Raw genomic sequence first — 17386 nt, 5'->3', positions numbered from 1 at the left:
GTAACTAAAAGCAATTCAAGACAGCCTACCCATTAATATTTTACCTGAATGTTCACACACTTCTTGATATCTTTTAATTTTGCCATTCGTATGGATCTTGTAAAAGGTAAACAGTAGGTAAACAGGCCTATAGATGATTTGAGACGGTAAACTCATTCACAGCACCATCCGCACCCAGTAGGCTATGAAAATGTTTAGATGAAGTGTTGCCTATATCTAAATGTCATTTCCGGTCTGATTGCTCTGTGATGGATATGTATGTGTGCACGTTGTGTGTTCCGAGCAAATGCATTCACTGCAAACTCAAAGCAAAGCAATCAATCGAACTTGTTTCCACGCGCCCGCCGAGCGCGCTCACGGGTTCTAAGACACAAATCATTTACATGCTCGTCTCATCAAAGGCAGCTCCGAGACCGCTCATCTCCACCGAGAGTTTCCACCGATCAGAGTGCTCAGGCTGCATCTCCAAAAGCGACGTGCTAACCTTTGCGACTGCCAAGAAATGTGATTAATTTTTTAAATACAGCTGTTGACCTATTATTGAGACGGAGAGACGCCACAGGAGACACTCTGCGCGCCCACTTCGTCATTATGGAACGCGTTATTCCATCAGTGTTTACAAGATTGCGGGAAAAAAGCGGTAAATCAAAATAATACAACAAATGCTGTTCTGGGCCCTTTTCATGTACAAAACGCCAATCAAACAAAAGCCCATGAAATCATCATGCTTTCAGAATTTGTTTTTGAGTACAAAAGCAACAACAATTGAGAAACAATCATTCTGAAGCGTTTGAGTCTGTTAATGCGCTCATGAATAAATTATGCTAGAGATAATGGGTTTATGATCAATAATTCATCCTAGTATTTCCATCACTGCGCTATAATATGTGTCATGTAAATGTAGCGGCATGTAGGCTATACGAAATTAGCTTTCCTTTAGGCAACCTATTTTCTTAACGAAAAAGCATCTTTCACACAGACAAGTTTAGGCTGCTCTGAGGTGGCTCTTTGTTGCTCCAAATTCTGTATAAAGACACATAAATGCCACATAAAAGATGTACTGAAAGAGTTTCATTCAAATGTTGAAAATGGTGTTGTGTAAACGGCCCCTAAATCAATAAAGTGAAGTTTCAGCTATAAAGTACATTAATATTATAGTAGGCCTATATGAATATTAAGCAATATTCTTCTTTTTTTTCACATGAAATGAGTTAACATTTATTTATAACTACTAGTTTCTAAACTTAAATGTCAGTTTCTTCAATGCAAATTATCCTAACTCATTGGGTTTTACAGTGTACACAAAAAAAGAGCTTTTTAAGAGCTTGGCATAGCTAGAAAATTCATAAAATGTATACAAATGTCCATGGTGTTTTAGATTTTAAGTCTAGAAACTTTTCTACTTCATAAATTTTCCAAAAATGTGAATCCTTAAAGAAGAAGGGGTGAATTAAAATATTAAATATAGGCCTATTGATTTTAGCCATTTTAGCTTTTTTGTCTTATTTTAAATCATCTTGAGACCCCCATAGAAGTTTGCTGAGTGCCTAGTTGGCCTGACCCCCTGGTTGAAAACTTTTTATGCGTTTTGGCCCTTCGTTTACATGACAATGGCGTTTTGGGGGCCTGAAAACGCAAGCTGAAAGTGCAAGTCTTTGAAAACGACACCGTTATCATCTCTGTGTAAACTACAAAAACGCACATTTGAAAAAAAAAAAAAAAAAACGGTGACACCATGCATATTACATGTTCAGTCTATAGACCTTGTTTAGAGCAGCGCCATGACAGGTATGTAAGCAGGCTGTGAAGGATAGACTTACCATTTTTCCAATGGTATCCGCTATAAAAAGCTGTATAAAGCTCCTATCACTTATGATTTCCCACAGTTCATGTTGTCTGGAGTTTGTTGTCTACTGGCATTCCTTGGAAAGATATATTTGCAGTGTTTCGTAAGCAGAACAATCCAAAAACACATTAAATAACTGTACAACCCACTGAAGAGATGCATGTCTATCCCTCACAGCCTCACTTTCATTCCTGTTAAAAATCAAAGATGGCGCTGCTGTGAACAAGGTCTATATAGGCACGTACAGTATTAGTGTTTTTTTACAAAGTGACATCGCTAACTACTGGCCTGGCATATATAATACAGCGTTTTTGGTCATTCTCGCGAATCATTTTGACAACATTGTTGTCTGTACACGAAAAACACAAAGGAAGCTTCTGCATTTTTAGTATATCAAATATACCCTAATAAACTTACCAACATTAACTCAAACTTCTTGCGCTAACAATAGCACACATGCGCGTAATGTAACTATAGCAAAAAGACTTAAATTTCAACATAACAGAACATTAAACACTAGAAATTGTGTGTAAAAATATTTTTAATCTAGTTAATCACAAATGACTAGAAAGGTATTCAAAGCTGTCTTTGAATAATGGGGAAAACATTTGAAAAAAGGCTAATGCTTTAGGCCGCATCTGTCCAAGAGAAACATAATGCGTACAATATTGTGGTATATATGCAGCTTCAAATGCACATTTGCGTTGTAAAAATGGCATTTTTCACTTTAAATGCCCATTGAATTGAGGAAGTGTAAATTGACATGATTTGTGAGTGAAATGCCCTGAAATTCACTTTATATGTCAGACTTGTACACTCGCCCTTCATGGAAAAATTAATTCACTCTGTTGTGAGCACTTGTACACTTTTACATCCAAATTGGAACAGGACCATAAGTGCCCAATGTAGCAGGGACAGGTCACAGCTCAGTGGCAGAAATAAACACAGTCAGAACATGTCCCAAATGAACCGATGTGTTGACAGATCTTCTGACATGACCCAAATGAATCCCCAACACCCTGCTGTACCCAAACATCAACTGGGCCTGTTGACTGGCCTGATTCAAGCAGCTGGGACTTCTGGAGTCCAGAATCACACTGGTGGTTCAAGAGGAGAAGCAAGGGCCAGCTGGATGTGAGAGAAAGAGGGGAAGAGGACAGTCACCAGCCTCATGTTGCATTCCCCTTACACTAGTGACAACATGGAGAATGTGAGAGGAAGAGAGAGCGAGATGGCCCTGGAACAGACACACTGACTGGCCCAGAGGAACTAACTAGAGAGAACTGCCAGACAGAGTGAAATATGATGTTTTCACTTTGTCAAAGGATTTTACGACTCCTACAGAGTCATCTTACGAATGTAGCCTATTTAGTTTTAAACTCTGCCAGGGATGTTGATTAAATGTTTTATCAACCAACAGATGAATCAGTTGTGCATTTGCATTCTGATGGAGAAAGCATGTTTTGGGGGGGGGGTTGGAGAGCATCAGCGAGAGAGACACAGAAAAGGAGAGAACAAGTTATAAGTAAAAGATCTCTGGCAGCCAACAAATGCAGAACAAAAGAAACAATTTGCATACAAATCAAAGTTTATCATCTCAGTCTCCCTATGCCTGTTGTGCATTAATAAGCACAGATGCATTCAAAGCCCTGAGTGAACAGGACACCTCTATTCACTAATGCAGGCCAAACGTATTGGCACAGTCAGAAGACAGAGAGAAAGGAAGAGAGAACGAGACAAGCGAAAAAATGCTTTTCTTTCTGTTTACGGTCCTGAGCATGAAATGAGATGAACACTCGCATATCGCAGCCCAACGAACAATGCTCTCTTTCCATCTGCAAACACTCTGTGATAAAAAATTAACTCCTCTCAGTGCAAGGAGAACTGACAGGTGAGATATGCGGTAGAAATCCTTTTTGAGAGCGTTCAGCCTGTTCGATTTCAATGCTAAGTCTTCCAGCTTTCTCCTATAAAGAGCCCACATCAATATACTGCTTGTCAACTTTAATCCCTCCACTGGAGGAAAAGAGAGACGTCAAGAGAAGTTAAAAGAAATCCAGGGGCGAACTGCAGGCCTACTGAAGCTCAATATACCCCACTGAGGACACGTCAAATTATGTGAAGGCTTATGTCTACCACTAGAGGGCACACTCACTAAGGTTTATTAATTTCAAATATGCAGATAGATGCTAATATATTTTAATCTGCTGTATTTACAGTGGATTTCTTATCTGTCTCATCATAATCACAATATCAATACAAAATATCCACAAAGAGATTTTAATGAAGCTGCCACATTTTTAATTTAGCTATTCGTATGAGCTCCATGTATTTAAAAACAAATCCCTCACACCTCTATTTGGAAATATTGAAACCAATGTTAATATCGTAAGATTACCATTATTTACTCATTTTGTGGTGATCCAAAAATTGCACTTGAAAGTTTCTTACTAATTATATGAATGTTATGCAAATTAGTATGCTGCAGTATCAGACACACTGTAAATATATAAAAGTGTCTATACACAAAAACTTGCAACAAACAGCTCAAAATTACAGCTCTTTTACATAGTCTTAAAGGTCACAGAGAAAAAAGATTGTCGGACTCTAACTGTGTCAGTAGCAATTAAGAGAGGGCATGAGTCTGCTATGGTAAATTAGAACATTCTGCCCATAGTGTTGAGCTTAAATAAAATAACTAAAAAAAAAATTATTAAAAATTAGTCATTAAGATCTTGAATTTTCTTTGGGAAATGAGGGAGGAAGTGGTATGTTTTCATAAAGACTGTCAACTGTGAGAGAGATGCAGGCCCACATTTGTTTGCAGAGCGGACAAAAACAACAGGCGAGATGGAATATATTTTAACATCAGTCTTACAAATAAATAAATTCTTAAAATATGAACAAATTAAGTTACAAAATGTAGGCCATTTTAGAAAGGTGTTGTGAGGCTTTTAAAGTCATCATGTATTTTCATGACTACACCACTAGAGGGAAGACCTTTCCTTTTCTTTGAGTCATTAGACTTTGTCAAGACTGTCAAAATCATGACATTGAAGTAGGGGTGGGCGATATGGCAAAAATATCATATCACGATTTTTTCAGGAAAATCACGTTTCACGATTTTATCACAATTCTTTTTCATGTTGAAACTGAGCATTGCAGGCAAACTGATGTCCCTATTTTGAAAACAAAGCCTTACAAGGTAACACAAATATAAAATAAAAAAAGAATGGCAGACATTTAGGCCAAAGTGGCGAAGTTAAAAATCATTGTCATTATTTTATTTGTTATTAAAGGGTTAGTTCACCCAAAAATTAAAATTCTGTCAGTAATTACTCACCCTCATGTTGTTCCAACCCCGTAAGACCTTCGTTCATCTTCGGAACAAACAAACAAATTAAAATATTTTTTATTAAATCTGAGAGCTGGCTCACTCCTCTAAAGTCTTCTAAAACATTATAACTTGCTGGCCCAGAAAATGCATTAAAGACATCGTTAATATAGTCCAAGTGACTACAGTGGCTCAATCTTAAGTTTATAAAGCGACGAGAATACTTTTTGTGCGCAAAAAAAAAACCAAAAAAAAAAACGACTTGATTCCACTATTCATTTTCTTCTCTCTGGGCCTCGAGTTTTTTCACATAGTGTAACTGTGTAGCGCTTCTGTGTTATACGTCACACGCATCACACACATGACCAGCGTCAGCCAATAGTGAGCCTACGTGTGATGTACAACACAGACGCGCTACGCAGTTATACTACGTGAAAAAACTCGAGGCCCAGAGAGAAGGAAATGAATAGTGGAATAAAGTCGTTATTTTTGGGGGAGTTTTGCGCACAAAAAGTATTCTCGTCGCTTTATAAACTTAAGATTGAGCCACTGTAGTCACTTGGAATATATTAACGATGTCTTTAATGCATTTTCTGGGCCAGCAAGTTATAATGTCTTAGAAGCCTTTGGAGGCGTGAGCCAGCTCTCAGATTTAATCAAAAATATCTTAATTTGTGTTCTGAAGATGAACGAAAGTCTTACGGGGTTGGAACAACATGAGGGTGAGTAATTACTGACAGAATTTTCATTTTTGGGTGAACTAACCCTTTAAAAGAAAAGAACAAAGATACACATTACATATAGCCTACACAACATACAATTTACAAATAAGGGGTGGAAATTGGACAGCTCCACAAGATACGATACAATATCGATTATTGATTATCGCAGACAGCGATATGATATTTGCTGATACGATTACGATTTGATTCGATTCGATTCGATTCGATTCAGGGCTATATCGATTGATTTATCGATATTTAGATATTATGTGCCAAGTTTACACAACCAGTTGCGTTTATTAACTCACAAATGCAACCAAAATATATAACATGAACATTTAATTAAACTCAATGAAAATTGCACACCGTCTCCCAATTGGGACATTTACAACAGAAGAGTTCATTTGCAAAAACGGATAACTCCTCAGTTGTTCATTTTCATAAAATGTGGGTTTTTTTGTGTTTTTTTTGTGCATTCCAAATAATATTAATCAAAGTGCAGCTGGGTTGTTTTGATTAGCCTAAGTAATAATAACTCAAAAAATACAGGTAACTTACAAAATTAATGTTCATTGAAAGTATGTTTTTTATATAGCCTTTTGTTTTGTTTTTTTGGAAAAAGCAGATACCTCCACATTTCATGTTTCAGAGTTAAACAAAACCAAGTAATTGATATGATACATAATAAAACACTTGGTTAATCTTTGTAACGTTAATCTCCTCAACTGACATAGACGCCTGACAATTGACAAACTTTGTTGTTGTGATTAGACGTAATACAGGGAAAATAATATTCGCTACAAAACAATTTATGATGTATTTATTTGTAAATGAATGTAAAATGAATCACAAAATATTTATTGTTTGCAGTTCACATGCTTAATTCTTTGGCAGTCTAGCCTTTCTGTAAGGCTAATGGTTTGACCTAGAGATTAGCTTTGAACGCAAGCTAATAAAACTCATCTTTCGATTTAAAGGAAAATTATATAACATGATAAAGTACTATTTGTTCATACACAAAAAAACAATACATTTATCTCTTATTTGATATAATATCAATGTAGTTACCAAAGAAATGGCTGAAAATTGCAGAAATGTGTTGATTTCTGAAGGGTCTCGAGGTTTGGGGTGACTTTGAAGGGTCCCGAAACACCAAAGTTTTGGGGTGACTTTGTGTGAGCTCCCCTGAGACAGCATGCACATGGTGGGGCAACATTGCCAAAATGGTATGCAATAAAAAATGCCAGCGAAGTAACAAATCACTGGATTGGCTAAAATAATGAGCAGCATAAAATATTATTTTCTCTTTTTTTAATTTGACTTCAGAGTTGAAAGTGGGCTTAAAGGGTACATTGGCTTAATGGGTACACTTAACCATATCATGGTTTTCAACAAGTTTTATATTTGAAAATCAACAAACAACAAATAAAATTAGCAGCTCTATGCACTTTTTTTTAAGCATAACACATTAAATTATATGACCGTCGTCAATAACAACGTATTATAACATCGCACATCTTTTAAATCACAGCGGACGTGCTCTCTCGTTTAACCTCTACAAATGATTCAGAATGCTGCAGCTCGTCTTGTCTTCAACGAGCCCAAAAGGTCCCACGTCACTCCTCTGTTCATCTCTCTGCACTGGCTACCACTCGCTGCTCGCATCAAGTTCAAGGCATTGACGCTTCCTTACAGATCTACCACAGGATCAACTCCCTCCTACTTTCACTCACTCCAACGAGTCTACGTCCCTAACAGATGCCTACGATCGGTCAAAGAGCGACGGCTCGTGGTTCCATCACAGAGAGCCACAAAATCACTCTCCAGAACATTCTCATTCACGGTTCCATGCTGGTGGAATGCTCTCCCCACCCTCATCCGGAATGCAGAATCCCTGACAACATTCAAAAGACAACTGAAAACTCATCTCTTCCATGAGCACTTAACCTCATATATAAAAATATATATGACATAAACATATATCATATATCTGTTTTATGCTACTCTGAGCAATACCTGAACTTTGTATTTTGAGTACTTCTTGCATTGTTTTTACCTCTTCACGATGACTCACTTAATCTAGTCCTAATTTGTAAGTCGCTTCGGACAAAAGCGTCTGCTAAATGACTAAATGTAAATGTAACAACATTTGATAGATAGGACAGAACAAGAAAGACCATTAACAATATTAATCTTTCATTGCGCAAAAGTATTACATGCCTAATATGAAAGGCTCAAATACAGAGTGGCACCGAACGCGACGCGCTGTTTGAATGCTGAATGGAGAATGACTTAGGACAGTGAGGAGAGATCAATTTCCATTAACTTTAACGACTTAAATTTTGATTTGTAGTTACCTCACATTAAGTTATCGAATGACTTCAGAAGTCTTGGATTATAGTGCACGAAAACTTTATGGTGCTTTTCAATCTTTTTTATATCTTTAGTGGGGCTTAAAAATAACAGAGAATAGTGAGAAGCTGCAGCCGCAGCGGGGAGGATTATAAGGGATGAATCTTGCGAGCGCTGTCACTGCTTTCCGCCATTCCTTCTCGTACAAAAAAAAAAAAGTTGCTGCGTCAGACTAATGCTGCCTGCACAGGATTTACCGCGAGTTTTCAAAATCGTGATAATCGAACATCGTGATAATTCAATTTTAAACGATAATACTAACCATGAGGACATTTTATCGTGGTTTATCGTGAAACCGGTAATCGTTCCATCCCTAATCCCGTGAGTGTAACTCAATCTCTGTGTTAACATGTGTTGTGAATGTACTTCGCATTGTGCAGTATGTTGGGACGGAGGCGCCAGAACTGCAACTGATAGAATACGCTGTAGCAAGATACTACGATATTTCTTCTTCAAGCAAATCGTGGAGACATTTTAATCATCCACGATCAAAAATCGTGATATCGCAAACCCCTACCGGCACAAAAATCCGGCTCCGGCATGGGCACCAGAATGGGCACCAGCACAGGCACAGGCACGGACACCGGCATGGATGCACTGACACAGACACACCAGAACGGAACGCCAACACGGACACCGGTACGGTCACAACAGCATCGGCACGGACACGGACACGGACACCAGCACGGACAGTGGACACCAGCACCAACACGGACACTGACACGGACATGGACACCGGTACGGACATGGACACTGACGCAGGCACACTGACACCGACACAGGCACACCGACACAGGAACACCGACACCGACACAGGAACACTGACACAGGAACACCGACACAGACACACAGACAAAAAATGTGAATTTGACTAGGTTACATGAGACTCACCAACAGCGGTTACACAAACAAAACTAGACAAGATACAATGGAAACATGAGAGCTAGGCTATTTATACACTAAGACTAAAAACTAACAAGAAACAGTGAACAATCAAGACGATCAACCAATAAGATTATAAAGTACACAAGACATTAAAGTTTCAGTTTACAAAAAAATATAAAAGATGTGCTAGATTAATGCGGCCACACCCACTGACATCTTACCCTACGGTCCTCTGTGCCAATCAGAACATGAAAGCAGAAGTCGAATTAAGGATTAGGTCACCCAAAAATGTAGGGCTGTATTCTCCCAGTCGATTAGTCGATTATTTGGTCGATACGTTCTGGCTCGACCAAAATTCTGATTGGTCGATTTTTTGCCACGTTCATTTCATCAGTTTTGCCGCGTTCATTTCATCAGGTGGAAAGCACTAATTGCTAATAGGGGTGTTTTCAGAGCACCCCTGTTTCACAGGTAACAGTCTGTCTTCAGAACACCCCCCTTGTTTTCACTTCTTTTGGATTAGCCCAACTCACCAGAGAAGACGGACAGATTGAAGAAAGTAGGCTACTAGAAGGTTTGCTGAATATTACTTGATCTGGTTTGTTTAATAAATATTATTTTTTTATTAAAGTGGACGTGCATTTTGTGTTTAAGAGTAAAAGCTTTAAGTTAATAGTCTATTCGTGTCTCAGCCGCGAAGCTGAGCTCCTATGTTCAGCCCATAGACTGTAAAAAATAGGTTCAGCTGCACAGAGCGGCTGAAATTATAGTGTCTGTCAGTTATTATAATACATATGACAGAAACAGCAAGTCTAAATTATGTTACATATTCCTCAAAAGTTCTTGTCATGATATCACTAGTTGACAACATAGTACTATTTTCGGAAATCATAGGCTATGATATTGCGCAGGTGCACGTGATGCAACGCTGTCAGAGCCGACAGCCGATAGACTCGTGTGTCAGACTCATTTCAGTGCAAATTAATTACGTCAAAAACGATTTAATACTGCAAATAGCCTACTAGTTTTTTATGTTTATTTATAATTCATTTAGGCGGACAACAAGGCTACCAAGTACTGCGCACAGTGCGCAGCTAATTAATTTAACGTTTTTTTTCTTACGTCATTTTTAGTCGATTTTAGTCGATTTTTAGTCGAAAACTTCAGGACTTCAGTCGACCAAGATTTTCTTTGGTTGAGTACAGCCCTACAAAAATGAAATATCTGTCATCCTTTACTCACTCTCTTATTTAGGCCTAGATCCAAACCCGTAAGGTATTACACACACATGAAGGTATTTTTAATGAAATCAGAGATTTCTGTTCCTCCATTGAAAGTCTACACAACTATCATTTTGAAGCTTCAAAAAGTTCAAAAAGAGATTGTAAAACTAATCCATATGAATTGAGCAGTTTAGTCCAGATTTTCTGAAGAGACTCAAGCTCAGAAGCTCAGAAGCTCAACCGTACTTTCTTGATGCGGGAGAACAAACATGTTAATAAATAAGAGAGTTTAAAAATGCAGGGTGTTATCTATCTGAGATGTACTCTGGTTGTACACCGGCATGGACATTGGCACAGTCGGCACAGACATGGACAGCAGCACGGACACACTGGCACAGACATGGACACCGGCACGGACATGGACACCGGCACGGACATGGACACAACGGCACGGATATGGACACGGACACGGACACACCGGCACGGACATGGACACGGACACGGACACCGGCACGGATACGGTCACGGACACAACGACACGGACACCGGTACGGACATGGACACACCAGCACAGACATGGGCACAGACATGGACACACCGGCACGGACACCGGAATGGATACCGGCAGACACACCGACATGGACACCGGCAGGGACACACCAGTACGGACATGGGCACGGACACGGGCACGGATACGGTCACGGACACAACGACACGGACACAGACATGGACACACTGCAACGGACATACCAGCACAGACATGGGCATAGACACCGACACGGACACCGGAATGGACAACGGCAGGGACACATTGGCACAGACATGGGCACGGACACCGACACGGAGCTGTTATCTTGGCAAAAGGAGATTGCAAAAAGTATTTTAAAAAAGGGTGCCAATAATTGTAGCCAACATGTTTTGGAGAAAAACATTTATTTCATAATGTGATTTCCCCCAACTTTCAATTCTTTTACTTCAATGAAAGGTTAGATCTTTGCAATTTTTTTTAATGAAAGATCAAATCTTTGCAACTTTTTTTAATGAAAGATCAAAAGGATAAACAATGCAGATTTCTTTTTTACAGCCATTTTTGATCATATTTACCAGGGGTGCCATTTAATTCTGACCACAACTGTATAAATACTGACCAGAAAACTAAATCAGAGGCTCAACCGTACTTTCTTGACGTGGGAGAACAAACCTCATTGGTTCCTGCGGAAGCTCAAACGTGCTGCGGAACATGTTAAAAAAGAAAGTCTAATAATGCAGGGTGCCAATATCTATCTGAGATGTAGGGGTGGGAATCTCTAGGCACCTCACTTACAATTGATTCAATTACGATTCACGATTCAGAGGGCTGCAATGCAATGCTAAAACGATTATCTATGCATGTTTTTTTTTTTTTGTGTGTGACTAATTCGTACTTTTAAAGCAAAGTATTTATAATGACCCATAAAGAATTTACTTCCAATATATTTTATTAATAAAACAAATGGAAGTGATTTGGCAAATCAACTGTAAGGTTACATTTGCCAGCATATGTCTCAACATGGCAAAGAACCAACAGGAAAAGAAATGTGTGACTGTATTAGCAGCATACTTGAAGTAAATACAAACTTCAGCATATTCTGAATCTCTAACATAAAATAATACTTCTAACCAAAATCCTCCTGTTATGTGCAATGAGCAATATAATCCTTCAGACAAAATAAATAAATTAACAATTTGCTGTAGCAAAATCACAAACAGCTTTCATACAAAAATGTAGAATTAAGTACCAGCAGCTCTCATACAAAAATAATGCTTGTGGACGCACGCATAGCCTATTCTGAATAATTAGTAACATACAAAGCTGCTCTTATACACAAATAAATAATATTCTAAGACGTATGACTTCAATTTCTTTGCTGTATACCACAATCAAAAACAGCGTATACAAAAAAAGTAGGCCTACATGAACATCTGCAGAGAGCACAGTCAAAATGTAACTTTTTGTGACTGGCATTGCACTGATACACACTGTGACTGTGGGAGTGCAGTACAGTAAACCTACGTATAACGTACGTATAACAGATCTGTCTACAGTATATTGATGTGAAAATTAAACAATACAGAAAGCAGCTCTCATACAGAATATACAAAATAGGCCACAATGAAATTATGCCAATTTTCCATTCGTTAGCTTTCAACGAAGAGGGTGTCGGTGTGGTGAAGTGTTGAGTCCCTGCTTAGGACCCAAGCAATCTGATTGGTTCAAAGCACGTTTTATGGGTAATTGCTTTAGTGCCTGGTTACAAATCAGACATGTTTGAACCATGTTATAATGACCATTAATGTCTTTTAACTTATATGGTTTATATAATAACCGAAGCTATAGATTGCGAAGTTAAACATTTCTCGGTCTTAGTGTTTTTTTAGTTAGCTTACAAAGTAGCATAGCATACAGCTATCCGAAATGATTACCGGTAGAGATAGGCCTAACGGTTTTTTTTTTTCACAATCTACGATATTTTTGCACACTGTTTGTCAATATAAAGGGCAATTTCCACAGCATCTGGACGATTCAATATTTTTAGATTGAGATTTAGGCTAAATCACAAGTTCACAAGCAGTAGCCTACATTTGCAATTTCGTTCTCCAATCATGATCATAAGAAATATGATACAAGCATAATTCTGTTTAAGAATTAATTATGACATATGACATGCTTGTAATAAAAAAAATTATATTACTGTCACGGAAACACCATCGACAGCACCAGAGCTCCACACTCTGCCCACTCATTCCATGTCTCCTGAGAACTGATCACCTTCAATTGTCATCGCCACCTGTCTGCAATCTGCACTCTCATCACCAGCACCATAAAGACACCACAGTTCCCTCAGTTCACTGTCTGGTCTCGTCGCTATTACCTCGACTACCTGACTCTCCTTCGTGAACTCTCCAGCCTGTTATTCAGACTTACCTTCATCGTGTTTACTCACCTGGTGTCCATGAGACATCCGTCAGCAACTCTGATCCTTCAGTCTTCTGCCTGTCGTCCTTCTTCTTCCCAGCTCGACATCACCAAACCTATACCAGATAAGAGACTCAGTCAATTCAAACATCTTCATCCATTATCTAAATCGTTGTTCAGTTAATCTATTCACCTGCCGTGTCTGTTCCTGAGTGCTTTAAATAAACCATCGTATACTTTACCTGTTTGTGTCGTTCTGTTTTATGACAATTATGCCTTATTAGTCTAGTAGCCAACTAGGTGAACCCGGAAATGTTGAGTACACCAAAGTTTTTTTGCAGAAATGTGAAGTATGGGTCCCCAGCATACAGAAACTGCCGGATGCTAATTCGCATATGTTGAGCAATTTGCATAATTAGCATTATTAGCTTAATCGTCCATTTTTAGCAGATATTTTACACTGTATGGCCAATTTCTACAATATGTGAGTGGTTTTAGAGGTTTTAGAAGATGCTGATTTCATTTTTGGCATTTTCAGATTTCAAAGAGCTAATTTTATTACATATTTTGATTTATTTAGGCAAATTCTGATTACTTTCAGTTATAATTTTAGGTTATTTTTATGGTATACAAAATAACTTACATTTCAGAATCTTGAGTGCTCTTGTGAATATTGATGCATTGTTTAGGGTGTGGTGAGGCTGAATCCCCTCCTGACACTTTTGAAGATTCAAAATTGCTTTTTGGATAAACGATGAATCTTTGTTAGGCTGAATGTTATGCATTTCTGGAGGGAAAAGCAATGCGGGTATTTGACATAACTTGGATCCTGCAACTGTACGATACATATTAATGGGGTAGCTCTTTAAGACACCCAATGAGATGACATCACCTAAGCCCATCACCATGTGTGATCAACAAACTATGTACAAATATTCACTGTATACATGCCATTCAAGACAGGCCACGCAAGTCGCTAGGGCAACTCCCGAATGGCAGAAGGGCTGTCCAGGTTGGTCCGCAAGTCGCAAGATCCAACGGGGACCCAGTTAAAACTCCGCCAGATGCAAGAGTTAAAACTGAGTCTGGCCAACCCGGGTCAGCCCGCCACACCAAAAGCTAACCAAGAGGGCCTCACCTCTGCACCACACAAAGCACACACTGGCTACCACCTTCAGGCAAACTGCTATGCCTCACAACTAATTAACAAAAGGCAGCCTCATCATCTTCACTATCCTCGTCTGTCCTGGTGAGTCGAGCAATGGTCCAAAGACACTTATATTCTTCATTTTAGACACACCTTCATCACTGTGCACAACATTGTAGGCTGACCAGTCCAGGGGAAGAGGAGTAGAATGGAAGCATCATCCCTCCTCTGTGCTCTAGAAGCCCTCTCTCGGATGCTCTCTTGGACAGTAGCTGTTCTTGGCACTTCTTTCAGAGCGGGTGGAGTCAGCTTCTTAGGGCCTGTATAATGTTAAATGGCAAGACTGCTGTTAGCTACCGGACAGAATTTCTCAGCTTGGAGCTTTGTCAGACGGGGAACTTTTAGTGACGTAATCCCACTGTCTGGAGTCGCCACTCCAGGGAACAGGATCCCTGCAGGATTTTGCACAAACTGAGTGGCCATGGCATGTCTTGTGTGGCAACCATTGGGTGTGAAGACTACAAGATCAAAGTTATCACCCCAACTGTGAATAGGGCCAATGCACCTCTTCAGTCCATACCCACAGGTACTTACACTGAAAAAAATTATTCATTGAACTTAATCAATTTTAGTTCAACTTAACACATTTGTTTAAATGTAGGTCAAATAAATTGAATGCAACCACTTACGATAAAAAAATTGATTAAATTCAACGAATCATTTATTTCAGTGTATCTGCATCATCTGAGGCGTATTTGGCCGCTGACTTCCGGAACCCGGAGGACCTCATCATATGTTACAACAAGACCATGCTCATTTAGGTCCCGAAACAGTTCTGAACTACCTTATGATGAAGTTTTACAGCTAGCCCCAAAGTTGTGTGATTCCAGATTTTACGGATGTGCTGATGCATTGAGTGCTGGTTTGGTCACCGTTTCTACCCTGGACACAAGACTGGAGACAAGTCTTAGGAGAGTTGGACTTGTATATTGAATGACCCATTCATGCCTAAAGCTGCCACGGTCGTATTCACGAGGCAATGGAATATTCTGGACCTCTCACCGCACTTTTCTGACAAACTTGTCGACATCATCATCGTCATCATTGAAGAGGCCAGTTTGTCCTACTAATTTGAGTTATTTAGCAATGTACGGCCTAAAGCCAACAATCGTCTGACATCCTTCAACTCTCAGTACAATAACGGCATCACCATAATAATCACACAGGTGTGCTAGCATTTGTTTCCGGCACAAACTCCCAGAATTAGCTACAAAAACATCATGTAATTTGGAGACAGTCCAAGTCACTGACTTGTTTGCACTCATGTAGTCTATGACCGAAGCTAGGCAGCTGTCAATTGGTTTACTAGCAGTTGCATTAGAGTCAATAGGTACCTTTCTGAAAGCATTGTAACACTTGGAGTGATACTGAGCATCAGCTGCAGGTAGGTCCATGATGCCATTCACCCGTAGCTTCACAACTTCTGCCCAATCATCCTGCCGTTCATTAGCCTGGAAAGCCAGACCTACATCAAGATGTTAGGTCTGGCAACTCACCATTGGCACGGCTCAATCCGAGGGGCGAGATAAATGGTTGTCTTTCAAATTCCCTCTTCACGCAATAGGATAGTGCTACAACCAGAGTGTTTGCCCACCAGTGGAGCTAGTTGATAGATTAAACTTTTGCCGTATCTGGTCGGCAAAACTACAAACACATCTTCCTTTTTTAAGAATGACTTAAGTGTCGTACTTTGTTCTTTTCTCAAAGAAAAGCTTAACTCCAAGTCCTCCAGAGTCGCGGCCAAAGCCGATTGGAAAGACCGCTGTTCGCCAGCAGCAGCCGCCATTCTTTGTTTTCCAAGTAGCAGGGAATTCACGCAGAACCATCACAACTCTGCCGTCATTGTTAAGCCCGCCCACCGACTCTATACATGATTTGATTGGCCTGACTAGAGTTTGGTTTTTCCAGCTCGAAAGTCAACGGAGAGTTGCTAGACTGCACTGGCTGCAAAATAAATTTTGCTGCCGCTAGGGTGCATCTAGATTTCTAGGCTAGCCGTTCATCACATTTAGACAAAATCACATCTTTCAAGGGTGGAAGGCCTGGCCTATCTAAAGTCTGACATTTTTTAATTGGATTCCACCTGTTAGGATTTTTAGAGTCTTTTTCTTCACAAATAAGACCACAGAACAAGCACTGTTTTGAATACTCAAAGGCAGAGAGTTGCGAACGAATGATTCGCTTTCCTGGCTGACTCTGACATGAGTCTGACTTGCGTTTGCTCACGTTTCTAGAGCTAGTAGTATATGAGCTGTAGCAAGATTTGTGACATAGCACAGAAGCTGATGAAGCACCATCAGAAGCAATAATGTTTGACAAAGTCTCATGTATGGCTGTGTCTCCGAGCTCTTAATTAGCATAGTAGCGATTCCTTTGGACCCAGATATTTTAAAGTTGCCAACTTTTCCACTGCATGGAGCAAACAGACACTTCTTTCCCGACATTTCGACCTGATCAAACCATCTCTCTTTGTTTTGAAAGTACTTAACCCTAGAGTTGAATGGTTAAATAATCCTCCACAACAACTTGAGAAAGCAGCAATAACACTGAATATCGAATGTTTTTAATCCTTTCCTTATCAAACCACAAGAAGTCTTTAAAAAAAAGAAGAATCTGAAATTTTTAAATAATGGTAACTAATTTTAGAACACCAGATTCACCCACAAAATGGATCTGACTAGAAATTTACAATGTATTGAACAATACTGTCACTATAACTCCACCTTTTATCTTAATGTGAAAACATAAGTAATATCAACATTAAAATGTCAACATTATTTCCCTTGACTGACTTTTACGAA

General features: G+C 39.3%; 1 long non-coding RNA gene across 1 annotated transcript in view; it reads right to left on the bottom strand.

Annotated features, from left to right (window-relative positions):
• Positions 1-17386, bottom strand: part of LOC307156114 — a 37947-nt gene that overhangs the window by 15346 nt on the left and 5215 nt on the right. Inside the window, exon 2 of the long non-coding RNA XR_013820657.1 lies at positions 13407-13494. This is a non-coding gene — a long non-coding RNA (uncharacterized lncRNA). The remainder of the gene's footprint in view (positions 1-13406; positions 13495-17386) is intronic.

Source organism: Squalius cephalus (assembly GCF_949319135.1).
Source record: "Squalius cephalus genome assembly, chromosome: 3".
NCBI lineage: Eukaryota > Metazoa > Chordata > Actinopteri > Cypriniformes > Leuciscidae > Squalius > Squalius cephalus.
This window is presented reverse-complemented; position numbering and strand designations above follow the sequence as displayed.